This window comes from Equus quagga, chromosome 12, assembly GCF_021613505.1.
Source record: "Equus quagga isolate Etosha38 chromosome 12, UCLA_HA_Equagga_1.0, whole genome shotgun sequence".
Classification (NCBI taxonomy): Eukaryota; Metazoa; Chordata; class Mammalia; order Perissodactyla; family Equidae; genus Equus; species Equus quagga.
Window position 1 is genome coordinate 25,800,516 of NC_060278.1, and position 23,185 is coordinate 25,823,700.

The window sequence follows — 23,185 nt, forward strand, 5'->3', positions numbered from 1 at the left end:
TCATCAGGACTTTTTTTTTTTTTTTGCAGGGAAAGCTTCACCCTGAGCCAACATCTGCTGCCAATCTTCTTTTTTTCCTCCCCAAAGCCCCAGTGCATGGTTGTACATCCTAGTTGTAAGTCCTTCTAGTGCTTCTGTGTGAGCCACCACCACAGCATGGCTACTGACTGACAGATGATGTGGTTCTGTGCCCAGGAACTGAACCTGGGCCGCCGAAGTGGAGTACGCCAAACTCTAACCACTAGACCATCAGGGCTGGCTCAGGATACTCTTAAATGATATTGATGTTGTTAATTAATTAATTTACTTACTTACTGGCTTGAGTGTGTGGTGGTAAAGACTAAAGTGACTACCAGATAGCTTGGTCCCACTACTTGATTTGTGCTGAGGCCAGCAGTTTTACCCACCATTGCTTTTGCAGCATCAATGCAAACGTCAAGCAGTGAAAAATGCCAAAGAATGTCTTAGTAATATTAAGAAAATGGTTTTGAACTTCTGAACCCCCGGTGGCCCATGGATCACACTTCAAGAAACACCACCATAAAACAAACTTTGGATAACTCCTGTATTAATTCAAGACTCTCGTTTCCCTTTTTGCTACCTCAATTTTCTGAGAGATTCAATGGTCAGTGAGACAAGCCATGAATTTATTAGATGCTCTGTTTCCAGCAGAATGAGACTTCTAGCAAACATCCAGGAGTCAGAATTCCTTGCTACTACTAGATCTTATTTCTCTGTCAGGTTTGTGATATGAGGTCTGGGTACCAGGAAACCATCATCCATAACCTCAATTTTAAAACTACCTCAGTTCTGCTCCTCTCTTCATTTGTCCTCAACCAAATGCTCCCCACGCTATTTATGGCTTCAGGCTGGTGAATTTCTCCTAAGGTGTTCATCTTCTTGATTTATAGTTGTTCTCTTCTTCATCTTATATTAGTTGGTTTTGTTGTTGTTTTTGAGATAGGCACATTTTACGTTGCTCTATCTTAGTCATTTGTTTGTGTTACAAAGTTTTTTGGCTACACTAAAATGACCTTATCTACCTAATTGAGTTAAATTCCAAATTTCTTATTTTTACTTATATTTGATATACCTAAAGTCTTAGGAGTGAGTTTCAGTCCTTTCCCCTCTTACATTTTCTAGAGAATTACTGAAAACCTTCTTCGTTGGTGTTCTTCTTTCCACACCACTAGAATCTAGCGTGTTCTCATGTAGGAGATAAAGAACTTGACGGGGAGTCAAAACTCTGGTGTTCCTGTCCTGACATCACTGGGAATTGATAGTAGCAAGCATTTCTATTTCCACATTTGCAAAGCACACAGACTGAGCTAGGCGATCCCTGGAGTCCTTTCCACCTCTGTGATTTCTCATTTTCTGCAAGTGGATTCTTGGCTCCAGCTCTCTCCTGAACCAAGTATGGAGGGTGAGTGAGGAGGGGGTGGTTAAAATGGTTTCCAGTGTATTCCTTAGTAACCTCCCCTTACCAGGCAGTATGTGCTCCCCTGTAAATGCTAATGGAAGGTTTGTCTTTAATTAGAACGAGCTATTTGCCTTATAGTATACTATGGGACTGGATGAGATTCCCACCCCTGTGCTCCCGGAGGATAACTCAGCTGGAAGATTATAACTACATTCTTGCTAGGGCTTTTGCACTAATCTCTTCTGTGATTGCAAAATATGTATGAAATAATATATATTAAAGTTAAAGTGGGTGTACAGAAAGTTAGCAACTTAAAACACTTTCCCAAAATGGAAAAACATCTGTATAATGTGCAACCCAAACTCCACTCCTAGGGGGCCACGCGGCGGGCCTCTCTTTGGGGTCCACCAACCTGTCTGTGACTTCCGATCCCTTTGACTCTCACGTGAACTCCTGATTCCTGAGATCCTCCTGGACACTCTTCCTTCTCATTCCTGGCCGAATAGCCTCTCACTGACTTTGTTCCAAGTCTCCAACCTCAGTTTGGTGAAGACTGAAGCTGAGAATCAACTTCCCGTGCCTGGATTGCCACGGCATATTTGCCAGCCCACTGCTTAGAAGCTGCCCCACCTTGGCTGTGACTGCGCTGCTCTGAGTAAGGATCCTCTGAACTCTGCTGCCTCCCTCTGGCAAAGTTGGTCTTGGCTTTGTCATTCTAGTTTTGAAGATTCACGTTTCCTAGAATGGGCTGGTGTTGGGGACCCAACTGAGTTGGTCCTTGCTCCCAGAGATCAAGAATCTTTGGTTTTTAATTGCTGTTGCTTTGAGTGACAGATTAGGTTTATGATGGTCATGACTTAACCCAGGAGAAGCAGGAACTATAAGTATATTATCTTATTAAAAACCTCTATCTACAACATGGTGTAAAGTATATAATGTGAAATCCAACTGTCCTGGTCAATTACGTTCTATCACTGATGAGCTGGGTGACTTAGAGCAATTGATTTAATGTCACTGACCTTCAATTTCCTTATCTATAAAACAGAGATAGTAAAATTTCGCAGTTTCAGAGGATGATAAGACACAAATGCAATGTTTTGTACAGGGGAAGTTTCAGTTAATGATAATTATTATTACTTTTGCCACTGATAAGGGTTTTAATTTAAAAAGTTTGGAGAATTTATTTGCATAAAATCAATATGTTAACGATCATGAGACATAACTTGGATATCTATGTGTTAATTCATAGGCATATTCTTCATTCTCTGAAAAGCACGAAGTACTAGATATTATGTAAATTTAGGATTAGCAGAAACAAAAGAGAATTATGATATCATACTGGAAACTTCTCATTCCTTTGGGCTTCTCCACTCACATGATGAAACAAGTGACTTTTGGGGCTGGTGAGTTTCTCCTAAGTTGTACACCTTCTTGATTTATAGTTATATAGAGACCACCTGCAAATGCCAAGTGTGGGGGCCTCATGGCACTGCCCACTACCACTAGTGGAAACAAATGCTGCTTCTGAGTCTGGTTCCTAGAACCTGGTCGAGGGTTGGAGTGGAACTGATGGGTATGGCCTGTAGTCAAATACTGTTGATCTCATTTATTTTCCTGCCACTGAGTCTTCCCCAGAATTACAACAGTTATTGCCTATTAAAGCCGGGCTCTGAGTACTAGGCAATTGATCTGCACCATGAAAGTTGGGCCTATTATCAGACATTGCAATCAGGACAGAGGGAAGGACGTTTCTATTCAATTTCAACTCAACTTCCCTCTTCGCCTGTGAACATTAGAAGAGGGTTTCTAATAAAATGGTCAAATGTGTGATCTCATTTGTTAGAACTAGCACTATCGTCCCAGATGTGAGGTCTGATTTCCAGCAGCTGAAGGGAAGTCTATTGGATTAACTCCAGTCTTGTGATTGATTTTCTCTGGGTTTCATCAGCCTGCAAGGCAGATGTAGTGGTAGGAAATATAGAGTGTGTATCTTGGCTGACGACAAACTGATTCGCTCCCAGAGAGTAAGATATTGTCAAGACTTGGGGCAACTGCTCTCGTTTAAATTTTTAAAGAATTCATTATCATTCCATAGCACCAAAATCAATTATCCACCTGTGGACTTTTCTCATTTAAGATTTACCATCTTCTGTGGTCAAGCGTAACTTCTGACTTTACAACTTGATCATCGGTGAGAGTCTATTCAAAAAATGTTAGCAAAATTTCACAGTAACCCAAAGAAACCGTCATTAGGAAGTAAATTAGATTCTTGAAAAAATAACACAGTCATACATTCCCAGATAAAACAGAATCGAGTTTCCTCTGTTTCCTAACATAACAAGATTTTGATGAAAGTTGACTGAAGTTAGTCAATTCTAAAGAACTCCTCAAGTTTAGATTTTATGACCCTGTTTTATATATGATTGTGTAGGCCCAGGTAAGCTTTGCTGTCATCAGTTGATGCCTGGGCAAAATCGACAAGGAGAGTCAAGATGACTGGTTTAACATCGTGGTCAGGGGCGGGAGATCATTCAGATTTGAAACGAGGGCTTCTAGCTCCCACTCCCGTTACAGAGGGGTGGAAGAATTTCCTCGATGTTGTTTTTAATACTCTCTTTAGTACGCAACATAAATTAATAATTTAGGGGGATTTATGTATTTAGACTGACTTAAAATCATTAGTTCAGTGTTAACCTTATACACTTGCTTAAATCATTAGTTAGTTCATTATTAAACTCTTAATTGGAATTGATCCAGTAGCCAAATGAGAAAAATACGAACAAGGTGATCTACAAGCAGGCAGTTAGCCAGGCGTCTGCGGAGTATGCCAGGTACCTTGGCTGCAAGTCATTATGTGTCTCTAGTAAGTATTCATGTCATGATGAAGGTGATACCAGCTCTAAAATAACTATATTTGAAGTAGATTCAAGAGGAACATTAACATGTTAGGGCCCGCAGAGAATACACTTGGGAAGCAGGACTATAGGTCATGGGCAGCCAGGATTTCAGGAAAAGGTGACATGGTAAGATTGGGAAGATCAGAGGGAGCTCCTTGACACGGAAAGGGAACAGTTAGAAAGTTATTGAGGAAATCTGGAGGAGAAATAAGAAATCACGGTAGCAGCTGTGTGGACGGGGGAAGCGGCATGTATTTGAGAGAAACCGAGAAATCTGTGGGAGAGGCCAGCTAGTGAGAAATGGACTGAGGATGAAAGCACCTTCTGGCCGGTTTCCAGTTTTCTCGTATTGAGAATAGACTGGGGAGAGCGAAGTGGCTTTCATATGCGGAGAGACTAATGGGAAAAGAAGAGAGGAGCAGAAGGAGGATGTGGTCTTGGCAGGGGCGTTTCGTCTGCCTTGTACATACGGCTTATGAAGACTCCCTTCTGATTTCTACATGCAAATGTCCAGCAAGCCGTTATATCTATGTGTCTGGATTCAGAAAAGAGATTCAGCCCAGGAAAATAGATTTGGGAGTCATCAGTATCTAGGTGGAAGTCAAAGTGATAAGTTGAGATCAAAGGTTTCAGGCAAGAAACAGAAAAAGGAGGAGCAGAGAATGAGCTTCTCCCCCAGAAGCAGCACTTCAGGCCTGGGAAGAAGGAAGACAGCCTTCAAAGGGCCTGCAAGGATGCTGCGGGGAGCGGGAGGTAAACAGCAGGACACACTGGGCACCCTGGGGGGTGAATGCAGAGGGTGGAAGCGAAGCCAAGCAGAATAACACAGAAAGTGCACACTGGATGACCCAGTGTTTTGGCTGGCCGAGGCTGGTGAACCAGTGGGTGGACTGCTAGTGGGGGAAGAACCAAATAACCAATAAGAAATCAAAGAAATTGAATTTCTCAATCTGAGGTCTAGACGCCTTTGGAAACCCAAGGTTACTTCATTCAATCTTTAAGCTGATATTTACTGAGCACATACTAAACGCTCCAGGCCTGGGAAATCCTGCATTTATTCTAGATGGAGATGCGGACAGCAAACAAGTAAGTCGGTTACTAAGACAGTAATGTAAACCAATAGTGCTATGAAGGAAATAAAGAGAGAATGTAATTGAGGGTGATGAAGCTATTTTTAAATTTTTGAATCAGTCACAGAAGGGGAAATTCAATATCGTAAAGTGTCAAACCTGCCCCAAATCAATTCAGTGAAATCCCATTCAAAATCCTGACACAATTTTGGGAGGAATTTGACAAACTGAAATAAATACCCAATACAAAAAAGAGAAATAGCCCTACCAGATATCAGAACGTATGATAAAGCCATAAAGCTTTGCTGGAACCACACATCATTAGATCAATGGAACAGAGCTGGAAGTTCAGAAGCAGATTCCTAGGTGGAAGAGAAATCAGACAACGAAAAAGGTGGCATTTCGAGAAGGGATGGATCATTCTATAAATGATTCTGAGGTAATTGATCATCTGCTTAAAAGAACAAAGATTAAAGGCAAATCTATCATGCTGGCACCTGTCATTCACAAAAATAAATTCCAGTTGGAATAAAGGCAAAATTGCAAAAGAAATGTAAATATAAGAGACTATGTTTACAATAGAGAGCAGAGAAGGAATCCTTAAACAGGCCACAAAAAAGAAACAAAACGACAGGCTATAAAAAAAAACACACAGAAAGTTAAAAATATAGAGAAAAATATCAACAAATTTGACTCCATCAGAGTTGTGGAGGATAAAAGACATTAAAGAAGAAATTAAAAGACAAGGTCTGAGTTGGGAAAATAAAAGATATCTAAATATCTTGAATATTCTAAAGACATCCAAGTTGCTTGTCAACTCAACAAAAGCTGCCTAAAGCAGCAAGAGAACAGGAAACATGAAAATTGGGCGGGTGAGCTGCACTAAAGTCCACAGTGGACAGCTGTGGCTGGAAACCAGGGGCCACGTGTTACGACCATGGAAACACAACACTCAAACGAGTCAGAGGTGAGCTCAAGGCTGGAAGTCACAGAGCAAGAGTTTGGAGGGAGGTGAAGGCAGAAAAACAGAGTGAAATTAGATTCTGGGCACATGAAAGTTCTGGGCAATAGCTTCATCCACGAGCCTATGGGAAGCTCTTCTGTGTGGAGAACCAGGTGTGTGATGAGTGGATGGATCGGGGGGCTTAAGGGGCCAGGGCTGGAACATTTGTTCCAGTGTCCCCTGGCCTCTATGAGGTATCGACCTTGCCCCAGGTGACTCCTACCCTATGACCCCCACCGCTCCCACAGCCATCTCCATGAAGAACACGCAATGAAAAGTCAGCTGGCTGTTACCAATGGGTTGCATAGTCTTAGATACAAGCCTGGCTCCCTGACTAGAAAACAAGCAACATGAGAACGGGGCAATATCTCATGTGCTTGCTTTCCCAGGACCTTGCGTAATTTCTGACACATTAAACGATTAGAAAGTATTAGTTGAATAATATTAATTCAGTATTATTCAACTAATGAACCAATGAAACCCAGTATATTCCATCTTAAGCGTAAGCAGAGATTGGACACTGAAGCCAGGACATCAAATATTCTTGAAAAATTCCTCGAAATGCTCATAGACTACAGAATTCAGGGTTTTGTGTGTATAATCACATATGCTAATTCTTTTACACACCAACTAATTGAGGCATCCTGACCTAGATTAAAGGAAGGAGCAAAAGGAAAATCTGTATGTAGCCATCTGAGCATTCGACCCATTCCATCTTTAAGCTAAATATAAGATTCCTTGTGTTAAACAGGATATGAGCAGAGTCACCTCTACCTTGATTGCGTGCGAAGATTAGGCTGTCAATTAAACGCAGGTATGATGTGACTCCATTGTACGGTATAAGTGCTTTTCACATGAGTGAACAGATACATACAAACTGAGATAAAGTGTGTTCAAAAGTGTCAGCTGAAAGATTCAGGTCTAATGATATCCCTAATTATTTTTTCCTAATAATTATCAGCAATCAGAGTAGAATTACATATTTGGGTACTCTGAACAGCTGATAATTTGGCGTTTCTTTAAAATCACATTCATAGAGTATTTCACCGATATTTATTTGGGAGCAGGATCGTGCGCTCTCTGGGGAAAGGATGGGGAGAGGCCCACAGGTGGTCTCTCTCACTGGCTTCTCCATTGTTCAAAAATTTGGCTTGCACCCCAAAGCTGTATACCCAATCTGCAGAACATGAGCCCTCCTGTTAGCTGAAATGATCCGCCTTACAAAGCTTGGCCAATGGGGAGCATTCCAGCCCCCTACCATCACCCAGGGGATGCATTTATTTCGCACTATACATTAGTGCTGTTCTAGGACGGAACATCCTCTCCTCTTGTTATATTTCCAGGGATATCAGAATCTCGGACTGTTGCTCTAGGTCCCTCCCCTTGATATGGCAGTCTCTTAGGGCCTAATCCAAAACGACAGCCTGGGCTTCCGAACATTTCCTTGGAGTCGCAGCTGCCAATCATAATACTGTCCGAGCTGTCACTAAGTCACTTTCACAATCTCAACACAGCACAGACTTGGAAAGATGCCAACAGTGGGAGAGTCATGGCAAAGAGAAAGCTGAGCACAGAGAACACTCTGCAGCTCTGTGTTGGTGAAGATGGAGGAAGCCACTGGTTTTTTTCTTTAATGAAATGCAGTGGAGTGTCTTCCTTGCCATATTGGACTTGAGGGGCTAATACCGCATCTGGCAGGTGACATCTTGCAGAAGGCCAGATGAGGGATGCAAGGCTGACCTGAAGGCAATAGTCCTGACCAATTTCCCTGTGAGCTGAAGAAACTAATACAGGAGAGAAGGTGACTGAGTAAATCAGCAGGTGTAGACTGCAAAAATCGCTGATTTTAGAGTAGATTCCATCAATCGGATTAGAATTATCAATTTGATTAGAAATAATCAGGTTGAAAGCAATTTGGTCAAAAGTAATTACTTTGAAAACAAATTGGATAGGACAAGAAATTGTTGAAATAATAGATTGACCAAAACTATCCTGTCTCATTCTTTTCTCACGTATATGGTATACTGAGTTTATTTCAACTTATTATGAATTGTTAAGCATTATCAAGTAGGATAATCTAAGGAGAAATTCTTTTAAAGTTATGACATGCTAGCAAATGCGAAATAATGATGTTCCTATCTGGACAATGTTCAAAGATAGAGAATGATGAGTGAGTGAAAGAATGACTTAGACAAGAAACAAATTAAGGGGTAGAAAAAAAACAGGGAAGCTAAGTATGAAAAAAACTGTGTCTGGGGGAAAGAAGAGAAGAGAGTAATTTTATATATAGATATATATAAATGTGAATATGTTACATAAATATATAAATTTTATATATATATATAGTTGACTTGTAGTTTTTTTTATTTTGCAATTTTTTTCTTTCATCTGTATTATATAATTCTCCCATTTATCCAATAAGGAAATGGACAGATGTTATTAACCCTATTTGAGAGATGAGAAAAATGAAGCCTACAGAGTTAGCAATTTGCACAAAGTTACACAGCTTTTAAGGGGCAGATTTGAACCTGTGTCTTTCACGGTTTTTTCTATTGTATCATGCCAAGTCTTCTGAAGTTTGGACATTAAAATTTTTATCCTGGATGTCTCTAAATAGATGACCTAACACTTGATTTTTCTGGGCTTCATTATTTTCATCTGTCAGATACAGAAATGGAACTATTTGCGTTTTTTTGAAAATATCTGATAGTCAAAAACATAGTTCACACTGTGACATACATACGTAACTGAAACAAAACAATTTGCTCTACTACGTGGAATGAACTCTGACATTTTCTGAACCAGTCAGTTTTCTAAATGTTTCTCACAACCCGTAAATAGATCTCACGACCCACTAATTCATTGCAATTTTGGACCAGACGGATGAGCTCTTTTCCAATTCTCTTATCATGCGGTCCTACATGTCTAGGGTGAATTCATCAGACCAGAATAAATCTAGTAGGTAGGAAAAATGAGTTTTCTAATTGGAAAAATTGTCAACCCATCTGAGTCACTGTAGTTAATATGAAAAATCAGAAGCGCTCTTGAGACGAAATAAGCTCATGAACGGAGAAAAACAGCTGTGCCAGCATCCTTCTGCTCCACCCAACTCTTACCCAAGTAATCAGATCATTCAGTAAGGTTCAAGACAATTTAATAATAATGCTGGTCTTTTATGTATAGATACTAGCAATATTATTTGTAAGATGCTTCAACATCACTTCAAAACGTTCTTCTGGGATGAGCTAGACAGGTGTTATTATACCTTCGCACAGATTAGAAAACCAAGATGCTGAAAGGTTAAATGACCCACTGAGCACAAGGCTTTGTGCAATATTTGCACAATTTGCTGTAATAACTATCTGTTAAATGTTATTGAATTACACTGAACAGATAGAAGCTCACAGAACAAGTTGGTTATAGTGAGACTTGGTCTCCTGACCCTAACTCAGGTCTTTTCATCTATACTACACTATCTGAGTTAGTAAATTCTCAAAAGTACCCTTAAGTAAGGCCCTCTTTCCAGCTCTGGTTAAAAAGAACTTTTAGGACAGAAATAATTTTAATTTTTGACCTGTATGCAAAAAGGACTTGTGTATGTGTATACACATATACCTCATATACGTATATCTCAGATCTTACAAATTTAATTTTTATCTTATACTTATGTTGACAACTTTTAACCATTTAAAACGGGAGAGCCAAACATTGCTTCTATTTCTTATAAATATGATTTTGCTTAAGGAGGGGAATTTGAAATGGTCCTCCCAATTCCTAAGCTTCCATGATTTAAAAATAGCATTTAGAAATTTTTCTCTAATGATTCTTTTACCATCCCTAAAATATGGTGCATTTTTTAAAGACAATTCTTTGGAACACTTATTCTTTCATTAATTTATTCAACCAACATTTGAATGCTCTCATTGGCAGGAGCTGTGCAGGTTTCTGAGGACACAGAGGTGAATAAAACATCATCCTTGGTCCCCACAAGGACTTCAAAGTCAGTTGGTGCAGAGAGATGTGTGAACACTCGAGTGAGCTAACAGCAGCCGAAGAACATAGGATATTATGCTCCTGTGGCTATTTTTCCCTGGGAAAAACATCTACATCTTGTGCCTCTAAAGACGTTGGGTAGAACTGAGCCTACTCTGATGGCCTGGTGGTTAAAGTTCTGCATGCTCCACTTCAGTGATCTGAGTTCAGTTCCTGGGTACAGAACCACACCGCTTGTCTGTCAATAGCCACACTGTGGAGGAGACTCACGTAGAAAAACTAGAAGGACTTAGAACTAGAATATACAACTATTACTCGGGCTTTGGGAGGAAAAAAAAAGAGAGAGAGGAAGACTGGCAACAGATGTTAACTCAGGGCGAATCTTTCCAAGCGAAAAAAAGACCAACACCAAAGCTGTATAAAAAGCACGGTAATTTCACTCAGGAACATAATCTGCACTTAAGAACAATTAATACACTAGTAAAATAAAAATACACTAGTAAAATAAAAGCAAGTATCATAAATACTTGTTGACTGAGTCTCTGAGACTGACTGTGACTTCCTAGTGGATCTTGAGTTGAGTACTGAGAGTACTAAGCTAAATTCAGGATCACAATTCTGTTTATTTGCAGTCCACATCTGTCTGGTGTCTTTTAGTACCACGTGAACACTCACTGTCGTTTTTCCAGGAATCTGTTCTGTTTGTATTTACATTTTTGTCTTTTGTTCCTCTGCTTTGAGGCAGGCGGGTCAGACCGCCCCCGCCATGTGATTCCATGCAGGACTATGCAGCTATGACAAGCTCATTTCACCATCTCTTCAGTAATTTAAAATTGAACAAGGTAGAAAGCTGGGGAGAAATGGTAGCAAAAAATTCTGCACTCTCCACTAGGAGCTGACCCAGTTAGCCCAGAATTTCTATGCTTCATAAATCTCGTTTCAGATCATCATACGTCTCTCGGAAGAGCGTCCACACAGGAATGAACACCCATGATCTCTGAGAACAGTCCTGCGGGTAGGTCGAGCAGGCGGGCTATGGCTGTGGTTGGATTATTTCTCAACTCAACTAACTCAGTGTTTAGTTCCAGGTAACAGCAAAGGGTCACATCCCTCCGGGAGTTACAGCCACAAGTGGGATTTCCTTAGATCATCAAACAAAGTGGGCCTGATGGGCAGGTCAACTAGGGGGCGCTTTACCTTGGAGCCTCCCACTAGTGTGCTCTGGATAGAAGGGATGTGTCTGCAGAGAGCAGCCAAGAGGCACCTGCGACAATCTGAGCCCCCAGACAGCTGTCTCCACGGTAAGAAATCTCAGTTTGTGCCAATGTGCTTGACAAAGCGTTCCATGGTCAATGGGTGCCATGATGAGCAAAAGGCTGGAAAGCATTGACTACCTTATGTGATTGTCAAGAACTAGCCAGGTCCCCCTCATACTCTCCACCAAATACCATAAATACCTCCTCTTTTGACCTGTCAACAATGCTTAAAACAGTGCCATTAGAGCTTCATTTTTAAAGATGAAAAATATTCCTGTTTTAAATCATTAACATGAGGTTATGATTTTTGTAGCTCGAATTATTTTCAACATGACAAATTACCAGGTGTGCATTTTAATGAGCAGAAGGATGAAAACATTGGAAGGGCACTGGGCACCAGTGAGTGACTATGGACAAGGTTTTCATTTCTCTGGGCCTCAGTTTCCCCATCCACTAAGTGGCCTTTTTCTTTTACATCGTTTTCTTTTTTGCAAGGAAAGATTAGCCCTGAACTAACATCTGTTGTATAAGCTCTTTTTCAGGTTTTTTCAAGCCTAAAATACCAAAAATAAATTTTGTCCATACCTGAAGTTCACCAGTCTTCCCTTGGCCTTGATTTAAAGCAAAAAGAGTCACCAAAGGCTTTCAGCTGGCTTGGGAAGGTGTTTGGTTCAACACGTAGGCTGCTAACTGAGCTGGATTTGAAGAGCTCAAGGTTCACCTCTCCAGCTAGCGCTTCCACTGGCATTCTTTACTGCCTAAAATTGAAAAATATTTAGCTACCCCTAGCCCAAGTCCCTGTATATATGACAGAGTCCATGCTCTCCCTCCTGTGCTGAATGACCCAGACCTGCCCTGGACAGTCACAAGGGGAAGAGGAAAACTCTGGCTTGGATCTATTTATTAACTCTGTGTAACCTCTCCTGACAATCTTCTCCTGGGCCACCTGCAATGTCATTATACGGGCTTCCCTGATCCAGGTTTCTCTTTCCTCCAAAGCATGACCCTCCTAGCACCACATGGCTGTCACCATCTTAGTCAACGACCTGCAGGTGTCCCCTGAAAATGCGGGATGGAGTGTGCAGCTCTTCAGCCTGGAATTCAAGACCCTCTATGAAGTGGCTTCCAGTTCATTTTGACCTTTTCAGCATCCGTCAGGTCTCTTCTCCTTTCAGTTCTTAACTCACTGTGTCCCTGACTCTGCTCATGTGGTAGCGCCACTCCTTATAACAAGACACAGGGTTGTCCTATTTCGGAGCTGAAATTGAATTTATATGTCAGTATATTGCATCTTCCTTTCCTTTCTGCAACCTAATTATCCCGCATCCTTCAAGACCACTTCAAACCTTATCTCGTTTGTGAATAGTTTCAGGATGCTCCCTTCTCCATCCTCACTCACAATGAATTTTATCTTCTAGGAATTCTCTTAATCTCATAGTCTATAAAGCCTACAAGCTGATTACATTCCATCTGTGTTCCCTTTATTTGATATCGGTATTCACTAAAGGTTCTCTGGAGATCCATGTAGGCACAGATTCTGTCTTATCCTTTTTTGGTCATTATTCGAGTACCTAGCATTATGCTGGGAATACAAGATTTTCCAAATATACTTTTTATTTGTTGAATATTGATATTCCTGTTACTAAACAAGGAATAGTGTTCTGATTGGTATACAAAGAATATACTAATATTCCTTGTTTTCCTCACAGAAACACAACCTAACATGGGAGGGAACAGCTTCAGGTGATGGTACCTCTTGACAAGGATGGAAGGCTTCAGAGCCTGCTCTAAAGGAGGCTGTTAAGAAGGGCGTGGAATCATTGGGGCTGCACAGTATGAGCTGCTTCCACCCCAGCCCCAGGGATGCTGGTTGGTCCAAGACAGTGAAATTATAAGAAACCGAAGGCACAAGGAACACTGCTGTGTGGCCTCATACATGCAAGTAGTGCAGAGCACAAATTTTGCACTTCAGTGCAATGACCACCAAACCAGTGGAAGGCGCAGAGGACATCCTACTCATGGCCAAGAGATCGATGGCGCCAGAACTCAAGAATGAGAAAGAACTGTGGACAGGGCAGCTTCATGGGCGTGCAATTTGTGCAGTGTGCTTAGAATGGCCTTGTACTTGGTTGAATGCTCTGCTGTGACCATCTTGAAAGTTTGAACAGTTTTTTTTTTCTTTTTGGAGAGGAAGATTGGACCTGAACTAAAATCTATTGCCAATCTTCCTCTTTTTGCTTGAGGAAGCTTGTCCCTGAGCTAACATCTATGGCAATCTTCCTCTATTTTGTATGTGGGTTGCCACCACAGCATGGCATGATGAGCAGTGCATAGGTCCATGCCCAGGGTCTGAATAGGTGAATCCTGGGCTACAGAAGCAGAACACATGAACTTAGCCACTACACCACTGGGCCAGCCCCTTGTTTTTTTTTAACAAGATGCCCACATTTTAATTTTGCGCCAGGCTCTACAAATTACGTAGCTCGTCCTGACTACAGATACGTATACAGAACCAAATGGCCCACAAGAGAGATCAAGGGGCATCTGGCAGCAACATTGGGCTGGAGGAACCACTGCTGGGAGTGGTAGGATGGAAACGTACCACAGAAGAGCCAGGGAATCCATGTCATGAGCACACACAGGACGTGCATTCGACCCTGAGGAACCAAAGGGACAGAACAGAGACCAGGATGAACAAAAGAAAAAGTCTTTCTGTTCTTATCACCGTGAACCCACTGTAATCCCTCGGCAGTGGTCACCTGAGGAGAAACAGGCCTCAGTTAAAAAGACAAAAGAGACTGGCTTGAGAGAGAAAAACGTTCAAAGATAAGTAAATTGGAAAGCATTTACTCTCTCGGATATCCAGGAAGGCACCTTGAGAGAGAGTTTATGCCAGACTTAGGAGCTCCCAAATACATTTTAACAATTTATTTGTATTCCTTTGAAAAAGAAATGGAAACCAATTCAAGTATTCACCCAGGAAACATAACGTGGCTATTGTGTTTGGTCTCAGATAAACACATAGAAACACAGGGGGCTCATCACACACTCCTTCAGCAAATCAATACATGTGTGTGGTTGCTCAAGAGAACCAGCATACTTGGGATTACAGCCCATCACAGACTGTTGATGCAAAATAACCAATAACTGTTCTATAGGTAAGAGATAAGGTGAGTTTTACTTGAGTCAGAGTAAGGATTACAACCCAGGAAGGCAGTTTCTCAAAGGAAGAAAGTGTTCCGGAGAAGCCTGGTTTTCAGTACAGTTTTATACCTTTTTAGAACAAAGAACACACATTAAACACACCCAGGATACATACTCATCAAAGTTGCAAAGAGGTATTCAGTTGCAAATTAGCAGGTCAACATGACCCTGATGTCCAGGAAAGGGAACTTATCTTCAAGAGTATTAATACAGTGTAGCCATAGGGCATTACCAGTACTGGCTTGTAGGAGGGGAAGTATGCATTCTTATCTGAAGAGAGTGCATTCTTTACTCTAATGGTTAAAGCGGATGTACAATGTATGTTTGATTGGCCATAAGTCAGGTTTCTTTAGTTCAAGCCGAATCAGTTTTGAACAAGAATAGCTACCCTATGTACCTCAAAATGTGAAATCTCTTGTCAAGACTCTCAGTGAACATGGCTACACAAGTGGATGAACTCTCGTAGTCAGATTAGCAAGATTCCAGAACCTCGGAAGTAGGCAGGAGTGAGAATAGCCACACCAGAGGGAAAAACGAAAAATAAGCAAACAGGCCCCAAACCTCTATTTATTCATCAAAACCAGAAAGAGATGAAGGAAACATGGAGGAAAGAAAATGCACAAACTAATGTTATCACATCATCAAGAGGGCTACCACTCATGGCCAAGCTTCATCGTGGGCTCTCGAGATCCGCTTGTAAAAGAACTTCACATGTATTAACTTCTTTAATATTTGCAACACCTATGAAGCAATCAATATTATCCATAATCTACAGACTGAGGAAGCAGAGGTACATAGGAATTAAGTAACTTGCCCCAAATCACACAGCTAGTCAATGAGGTTGAGTCCTCCAGCTTCGGGCCCAAATCCTATGCGATTTTGGAAGCCCAAATATAGACGATTACAAAGGCTTACCCGGCAGGCTTCATGGGGGAAAGCTGCCCTCTCCACATCAAACTCATGCACAGCCAGAGCAGTCCAGGCGGAACAGAGCTGCAGTCTGGGACTCAGGTCCCTCTGGGTAGCCATGCTCTCATGCATAACTGCACCCCTAACTCGGGTATCTTCATTTCTGGGTCTGTTTATCTGGACCTTTGGCCAAGGTCTTCTTTGGGCCCCCCTGTGCCACTCCTAGCTCTCCCCCAACCCCCACTCATCCCCTAGCCTCAGGGTTCATAAAACTGCCCAAGCCTTTGTTTCAGGTTCTTCATCAATGAGATGACTCTCCTGTCCGCACTTGACCCTTCGCCAGCATGCCATTCTACGGAGCGGTGGGGTGGGCGTGAGGAAATGGAACAAGGGGGAGCTGGCATCTCTTCTTGTGTTCACTTCTTGCTTATATTATTACTGTAAATGATTAAAAGTTTAACTCTTCTATATTGGCTTGGTTTTAGTTGACTGCTCCAATGCCTGGCAGTTCCTGATCTCCCGCCAGCTCGGCTGAGCTCCTGACAGAGGTCCGTTTCATTTTGATTTCTTGTTCTCCACCCCTAATGAATGTCACATGATAAAATAAACGTGCTTTAAATGCTAGAGGAAGGACTCTGGTGGGTGGGCTCAGTCTCTCCTGAAGAGGCCTCATACCTGGGCTGGGACGCTGGTGTTTGTCTTAAGGTGTCACTGAAGTTTCGGAGAGAATAGTGCTGGAGTTGCCAGAATAGAAGCATTGTCACTGCACAGGTGCTGTGTACCTCAAAACTAATTTGTCAGGGAAATTTCTGTTGGCAAGTGATGCTGGTTTCCCTCAGCTCCTATGCGTATAGGAGATATAATTTAACAAGAATGTCATCTTTGTAATTTAGTGCCTTTCATCCACCTTCCAGCATCATTGGGGAAACCTGCTGCTCCCCAACCTTTGAATTGGGGGCTTGGCACAGGCACACATGACAAAAAGATTTTAGAGGAGATTTCTTTTCTGATGATTCAATGGTCTGCCCTTTGGCTAAAGATCAAAAATCAGTGCAAAGACTCATTAACAAATTCATAGAACTTCTCTTTACAATTCTATCATAAAGGGTTATCTTTCTTAATTTCAGTTAAGTCACTTGGCTTGTGTATCAGTCAAGATTCTCCAGAGAAACAGAACCAATAGGATATATAGAGCTGTATAAGAGGAGACTTATTATGGGAATTGGCTCACACAGCTCTGGAGACTAAGTCCCACAATCTGCCATCTGCAAGCTGGAGAAGCGAGAGAGCCGTGGTGTAATTCCAACCCAGTCTGAAGGCCTGAGAATTGGGAGCTGATGGTGTAAGTCTTAATCTGAGTGTGAAGTCACAAGATCCAAGAGCTCCGATGTCTGAGGGCAGGAGAAGATGGATGGCCCAGCTCACCAGAAACAGTGAATTTGCCCTTCCTCCACCTTCTTGTTCTATTGGGGTCTTCAATGGACCGGAACACTGGGGAGGGCCTTCTGTTTTACTACCCATTCAAATGCTAATCTCTTCTAGAAACATCCTCACAGACATACACAGAAATAATGTTACCAGCTCTCTGGGCATCCCTTAGCTCATTCAAGTTGACACACAAAATTAACCATCACATCTTCTTTATGTTTTAATTACACATGTCATGCATAGTTGTCTGAGAAAAGTAAAAAATACAGATTTTAATAACTTTTTATAATAATAATAACAAATTGCCCACCCTTCCACTGCCCAGATAAATTCCCTATTGATATTTCAATGTATATATATGTCCATGATTTTTAATTTAACACAGATTGTGAACTTCTGTCTATTATTTACAAATATATATAAAAATCAGCTGAAGCTCAATTCTTAATTAATTACGAATGAGAGATATAAGCTTTTGAAATTCAAGCATGCCCATAAGTCAGGAACCCACAGCTCTAAGGAGTCAGACAAAACTTGATTCACACCACTAAGTGAATTTCATTGTCAGTGGGAGGTAAGTAAGAACCCCGTGCCTGAGAATGCCAATTCTTCCCGCTTGCTGAGGCCACCAGTCCATGTAAGATGGTCCCTGTCCCCTCGACCTGTGCCCCCTTGAACATTCTAGTCTGACTGAAAGGGGCTTATTCCATCAACTGAGGGAAAGCATTCAAGGATGAGTTATCCATGTTCTTGCCAATGGAGGTGAATTTTGTATGAATTGAAGAAAGTGAAACCAAGCTGAATTTCCCTAAGTAAAGTTCAACACATTTTTAAAGACATGGTTTTCAGGGGTGATTCTATCATTCAAATGGCTGACATGGGGTCAACTCACCAGTACGTAAAAGAGGAAATGAATAACATTTACCATTTATTAAACTGTTTTCTGTGGCAGACCCTATGCTCTGTGCTAGGGCCTTTAACATCTCTTTTATGATGCATTGATTAACTCAGTGAAGGAGGCATTATTAACAAAACTTTATAAATGAGATGATTATTGTCCAAACAGGGTAAGTAATGACTTATGTGATGTCACACAGCCTTGGGATAAAGGCAGAACTTAAACCAGTGATCATCCTATTGATGCAACAGACACATCCCATGAGAAACTGAGTGGTTATTTACAAAGTGAAGTCGATGACGGCTTTTTACTCAACAGTGGTAATTTAGCACTAGATGCCTCTGTTCCACTGGCCTAAAGTGTTAGAAAACAGGATGGTCCATGGTTCAAAGTGCTGATCATCTTTGGTGAAAATGGACTTTGTCAGGAACCCCCAAAATTAAACAAATTAGCACCCTCTCACCACCTCCAAAAAATCCAGGAAATTAAGCGTTCAAATGCTTCTTAAAAAATTTATCTTGGGGCTGGCCCCGTGGCCGAGTGGTTAAGTTCGCGCGCTCCGCTGCAGGCGGCCCAGTGTTTTGTTGGTTCGAACCCTGGGCGCAGACATGGCACTGCCCATCAAACCACGCTGAGGTGGCGTCCCACATTCCGCAAGTAGAAGGACCCACAACAAGGAATATACAACTATGTACTGGGGGGCTTTGGGGAGAAAAAGGAAAAAATAAAATCTTTAAAACAAAATTTATCTTATTTCAAGAAATATTATGATTAGAAGAGATCATTACTATTAAAAGCTTTAAATATATTTATATCCTAGGAATTTACTCTTATGAAATGATAAAAAATTTTATCTTTTTAAATTTAAACTTTCATCAGTGATTATTTATAATTACAACAACAAAAAGAGGCTATAAATTTTTAACAATGAATTAGCACACAACGTAGAATGCAGACAAATGTCAACAAGATTTTAATGGGATATAGAAAACATTTACAGCATTCAATTAAAAAAAAGTAAAGCTGTATTTATAGGCTGAGCTTAAAATGTTCAAAAATATGCATAACAGCCTGGAAGAGAAATAACCAAAATTTTAACAGGTGTCCTCTCGGAGAAGTAAGATTACAGGTATGTTTTTCCTTTTTATATTATCACGCACGTTTTTTCTTTACTGAGCATATGTTGCAGTTAAAAACAGAAAAAAATTAAAATTTCAATTTGCAACCGCAAGACGGTCATTTACACTAGTCCTTCTCAAATTTAGTGCGCATATGTTCACCTGGAGAGCTTGTTTAAAACGCAGATTCTGATTAAGCCTGAGATTCTGATTTCTAACACACTCCCAGGTTATTTCCACGCTGCTGGCCTGGTCCACCCCACCACTTTGAGTTGGGTTTCATGTAGAATGAGCAAGAAAGAATCATTGTAGAGCCACTTAAATCTGAGAGTTAGAACTTATGAAGCTTCCCTTGGAAATTCTTTTCTTGAAAATCTGAGTCAGGAAGTTTTGCTTAATGGCTGCCTAAATCTCGCCTGTTCCTTTTCCAACTGCACTTTGCACCAGTTTTTAAATCCACAGTCCAGCTCATGAGGTTTTCTTCACCAGGGTAACCTTCCTTTGCCCCTGTTTTGAAATTAAATTCCATTTGTTCTGCTCATGTTGGTGCAAAAAATTATCTCAAGTTAGTTTAATAAAACCATCACTAAAACAATTTTCTTGAGTAGTGTAATTATGGAGCTAGTAATTATACTCCTCGCTAAATGAATAGTGCAGTTAGATTACATTTAGACAAGTACCACACACCCCATTCTGTTTTAATCACCCCTTAAATGCAATCTTGTTTGCTTGTATGAAAGGGCTTTCTAAATGGTAACAGGAAGACCGTTGTATACACTCTGGTAAGATAATGCTACCTATAAAATTAGGGAGATCTGGCACATACCACGTTATGGATTCTATCTACCTGTGGCGGCAGGGGTGGGGGAGATGGGAGGGGCTTTCCCAGCATTTTGTCATTTGGCGGGAGAATCCTGTCTTTCAACCTCTGCGAGTGATGTGAGAATTCACTGAGTTGGGAATCTCCTACGACATCTGCCAGAGACATGGCACCGTAAAGATGCACATTGGGAGCTCTGCGTCAGCTTCTCATGTCATCTCCTACAGGGAGTCTTCTTTGATTTAGCAACTTCTGCGCAGGCCCTTGACTCTCTCGGTGTTTGTTTTAGTGCTCAGTTTTGTACTTCATTCTGCAACCTGTTTATCTGCTCCTGTTCCTCCCAGGCACCTGTGGTTTTCCGAAGCACAGAGGATACAGAGGTAGGAATGCATCTGCTCCTGGAGCTTCTCACTCTAATGTAGCTCCTGTGAGAATCCACACACGCTGTCAGCCCAGAGTGCTCTGTGCATAGACAAACTCACAGGACAGAAAGTTTCACTTTATATCCAAGAACCACTCAATTTCCCACCAAAGATAACATGACATTGGCCTGTCTCGTAATTTCCAAAGGATGGAGAACTCCTAACAGCTAATAGTCTTGGGGTCTCTAACACTGTGCAACACGCTTTAGATACAACATTCCACTTGATTTGTCTGATAATTTGTTTCCAGATGAAAAAAGTGAGGGTCAGGAGGTTATGTAATTTGCCCAAGTTCAGCCAGCTCAGAAATAGCAGAGCAGAGAGTGGAAACCATGCTTTCCCAACTCCAGGGTCCAAATTCTTAACCACCATACTCAAAAAATGAAGCTGAGTAAATTACCATGATGCCAGATCATTCTCATTTTAAGGAGTCTAAGGCCATTGTTTCTCCTTCCACATGCCCGCCTCCAAGTTAGTAATAATCTTCAGGTTATCTGAGAGGCCACAAGGTGAGCAGTTGAAACCCATAAAAGCTGGATAATCCGTGTTTTGGTTGGGAAAGATCACACCTCAACCAGAGCTGTGGGGCCTGAGTGAGGCCATGAAGCCAGAGAAGCAGCCACATCCTAAACAGAGAGTGTCCTGTTTTCTAGTCTCCTGCAGGTGGTGGGAAAAGTGCGGTGCAATTTTCAGGACCGTGGAGCAGTCTGAGTTCTCAGGGGCCTCTCACTGGCTCTTCAATTTGGGACCTTCGCTTCCTTATCTACAAAATGAAAATAATTGTATCTATGCCACTTACATCTTAGGGGTATGTATGTGTGTGTGTGTGTGTAAAATGAAACATTTTGTAAAATAGAAAATGTTATTGCTTGTAAATTATTGTTATCCTGACTTACCCAGATCCAGGATATGCATTGCTTAATAAACTAAGCTCATCTCTGGACTAGTTTAAATGTCTTATGTCATGTCAAGAAAAATAGTGTAATATTACATATAAATATTATTTATGTTTTATATTTAACTTACTATACTATCATAGTCATACAAGAAAGACGCTTCTGTAGATTCTGTAATCCTTCTTTTACGTTTTATTTTTTATCCTGGTTTCAATTTGCATGCTTTCAGTTCCCTCTTCAGTAATAGCATTACTCTGTTTTCAGCTGATTGATTCTGAATGCAGCCAAACTATGACATATTTGCATTTTTAAGGCTTGAAATGTTCTTTCAGCTTTAAAAATGAGTTTATTTTGAGGAAACATATAACTTCTTGAACTAATGGCAAATTAAGTTAATAAAGTTCATACCTGCTGTGGGCAATGATGATTATATATCAAAGGGAAAGCGAATCAAAGGCTGAATTCCACACTCTCTAACTGTTCACGTTTCCCATTCATTTCAGTAGGAGTATTTTCTGTTTGGGATTATAAAGTTGAGGCATAGAACAAACGATTGTCCTTTTTAAGTTGCTTCTCTCTCTCAGAAGCTACTACTGTTGACATTGGCTCCCTCCTTCCACCCAACCACACAGCCATCAAAGTTTTCTCGCCACATCTGTTCACTGAACAACATACACTCACAATATTGCAGTTTTCGTCTTCCTTAGAAAATATGTTTAATTTGTTTGAAATTGTGTTGGCTGATGTCTTGTTAATACAAATCACATTTTTTTTTATGAATTTGAAAAAAGCTGAAGTACAATGAGACGCCACGAGGCTGGAATTCAGGCATATTTTCCATAAAGCCCTTCTCTCTGCAGATTCTGGCACTATCTAGCCAAAGCTATAACCTCTTCACCAACACCCTTGCTTATTGTCCTTGAATTAAGGCCAGCTCGAGAGATTTAAAAATGATATGATCTCTGACACTATGGATGACTCTAGATAGATTTGACTTAATCTGCATTTTATGGAGACTGTAAATCTAAGTCCATCTGAGGCTGGACCAATTAGGAATCATGGGACAGGCTAGCAAATGTTCACACTAATAGATGTGTCTCTCAAATATGTACTTTTGAGCCCAAACTACAGTCTCTTGTTAAGTTTCTATTATAAATTTGCTTCAAGAGGACAGACATCTGATTTTACAAATAGTTCTATCTCTAATCTAGAGCCCTGAAAGTTTCTCAGAATCTGAAATGAGTGATGGTCGTTTTCTTGCTGTTATTTACACTGTATCTCATCTTAGAATTTGCTTAGTCAATATTTTCATAAGGATGCAACATTGATGGATGGCATGATGTGTAAAGTAATTAAGCACAAAAAGCAGCCTGTTCAGAGAAAGAAATATCTGAAAGAGTAAGTCTAGTCAGAGATACCAAGCAAATGACCGGATAGAAAGACATGCGGCCAATCCACACCAGAGGGTAAGAGTATTTAGCAGAAATATTTCTAGCAAATATACAAAGAACAGAAGATCAGAAGAGATTGTGACTAGGTTAGAAAACATGTCGTTAAAAAAGGGTAAGCTCCAGAATTCAAATCAAATCAATACAATTCAGTTCAATGCAACAAGCATTCGCTGAGCAAACATTCTATGCAAATACACTGTGGAAGCGGCTCTAATATATGGCTCCTGACCTCAAAGAACTGATACCTAGAAGGGATAATTTGGAAAATTCATAAAAGAAGGCAAGAACAACTTATAATAAGATAATCATAAAAAGTAATTGATTCTTAAATTAGATGACTGGATTTGAATTCCACCAAGTCACTTAACTCTCTTTGTCTGTTTCCTCAATGATATATGGG

At 40.8% G+C, this 23,185-nt stretch overlaps 1 long non-coding RNA gene across 4 annotated transcripts; it reads left to right on the forward strand.

The window, feature by feature from the left end:
• The first annotated feature begins 792 nt into the window (after nt 1–792).
• LOC124248354 (uncharacterized) lies at nt 793–18,202 on the forward strand. Of its 4 annotated transcripts, XR_006890999.1 has the most exons (5): nt 10,163–11,684; nt 12,639–12,797; nt 13,349–14,797; nt 16,238–16,300; nt 16,880–18,202. It is a non-coding gene; the product is annotated as an uncharacterized LOC124248354 (long non-coding RNA). The 4 variants fall into 4 exon arrangements; XR_006891000.1 differs by lacking the exons at nt 16,238–16,300; nt 16,880–18,202 and adding an exon at nt 793–2,075 and having other exon boundaries at nt 11,327–11,684; nt 13,349–16,141; XR_006890997.1 differs by lacking the exons at nt 16,238–16,300; nt 16,880–18,202 and having other exon boundaries at nt 13,349–16,141.
• The last annotated feature ends 4,983 nt before the right edge of the window (nt 18,203–23,185 follow it).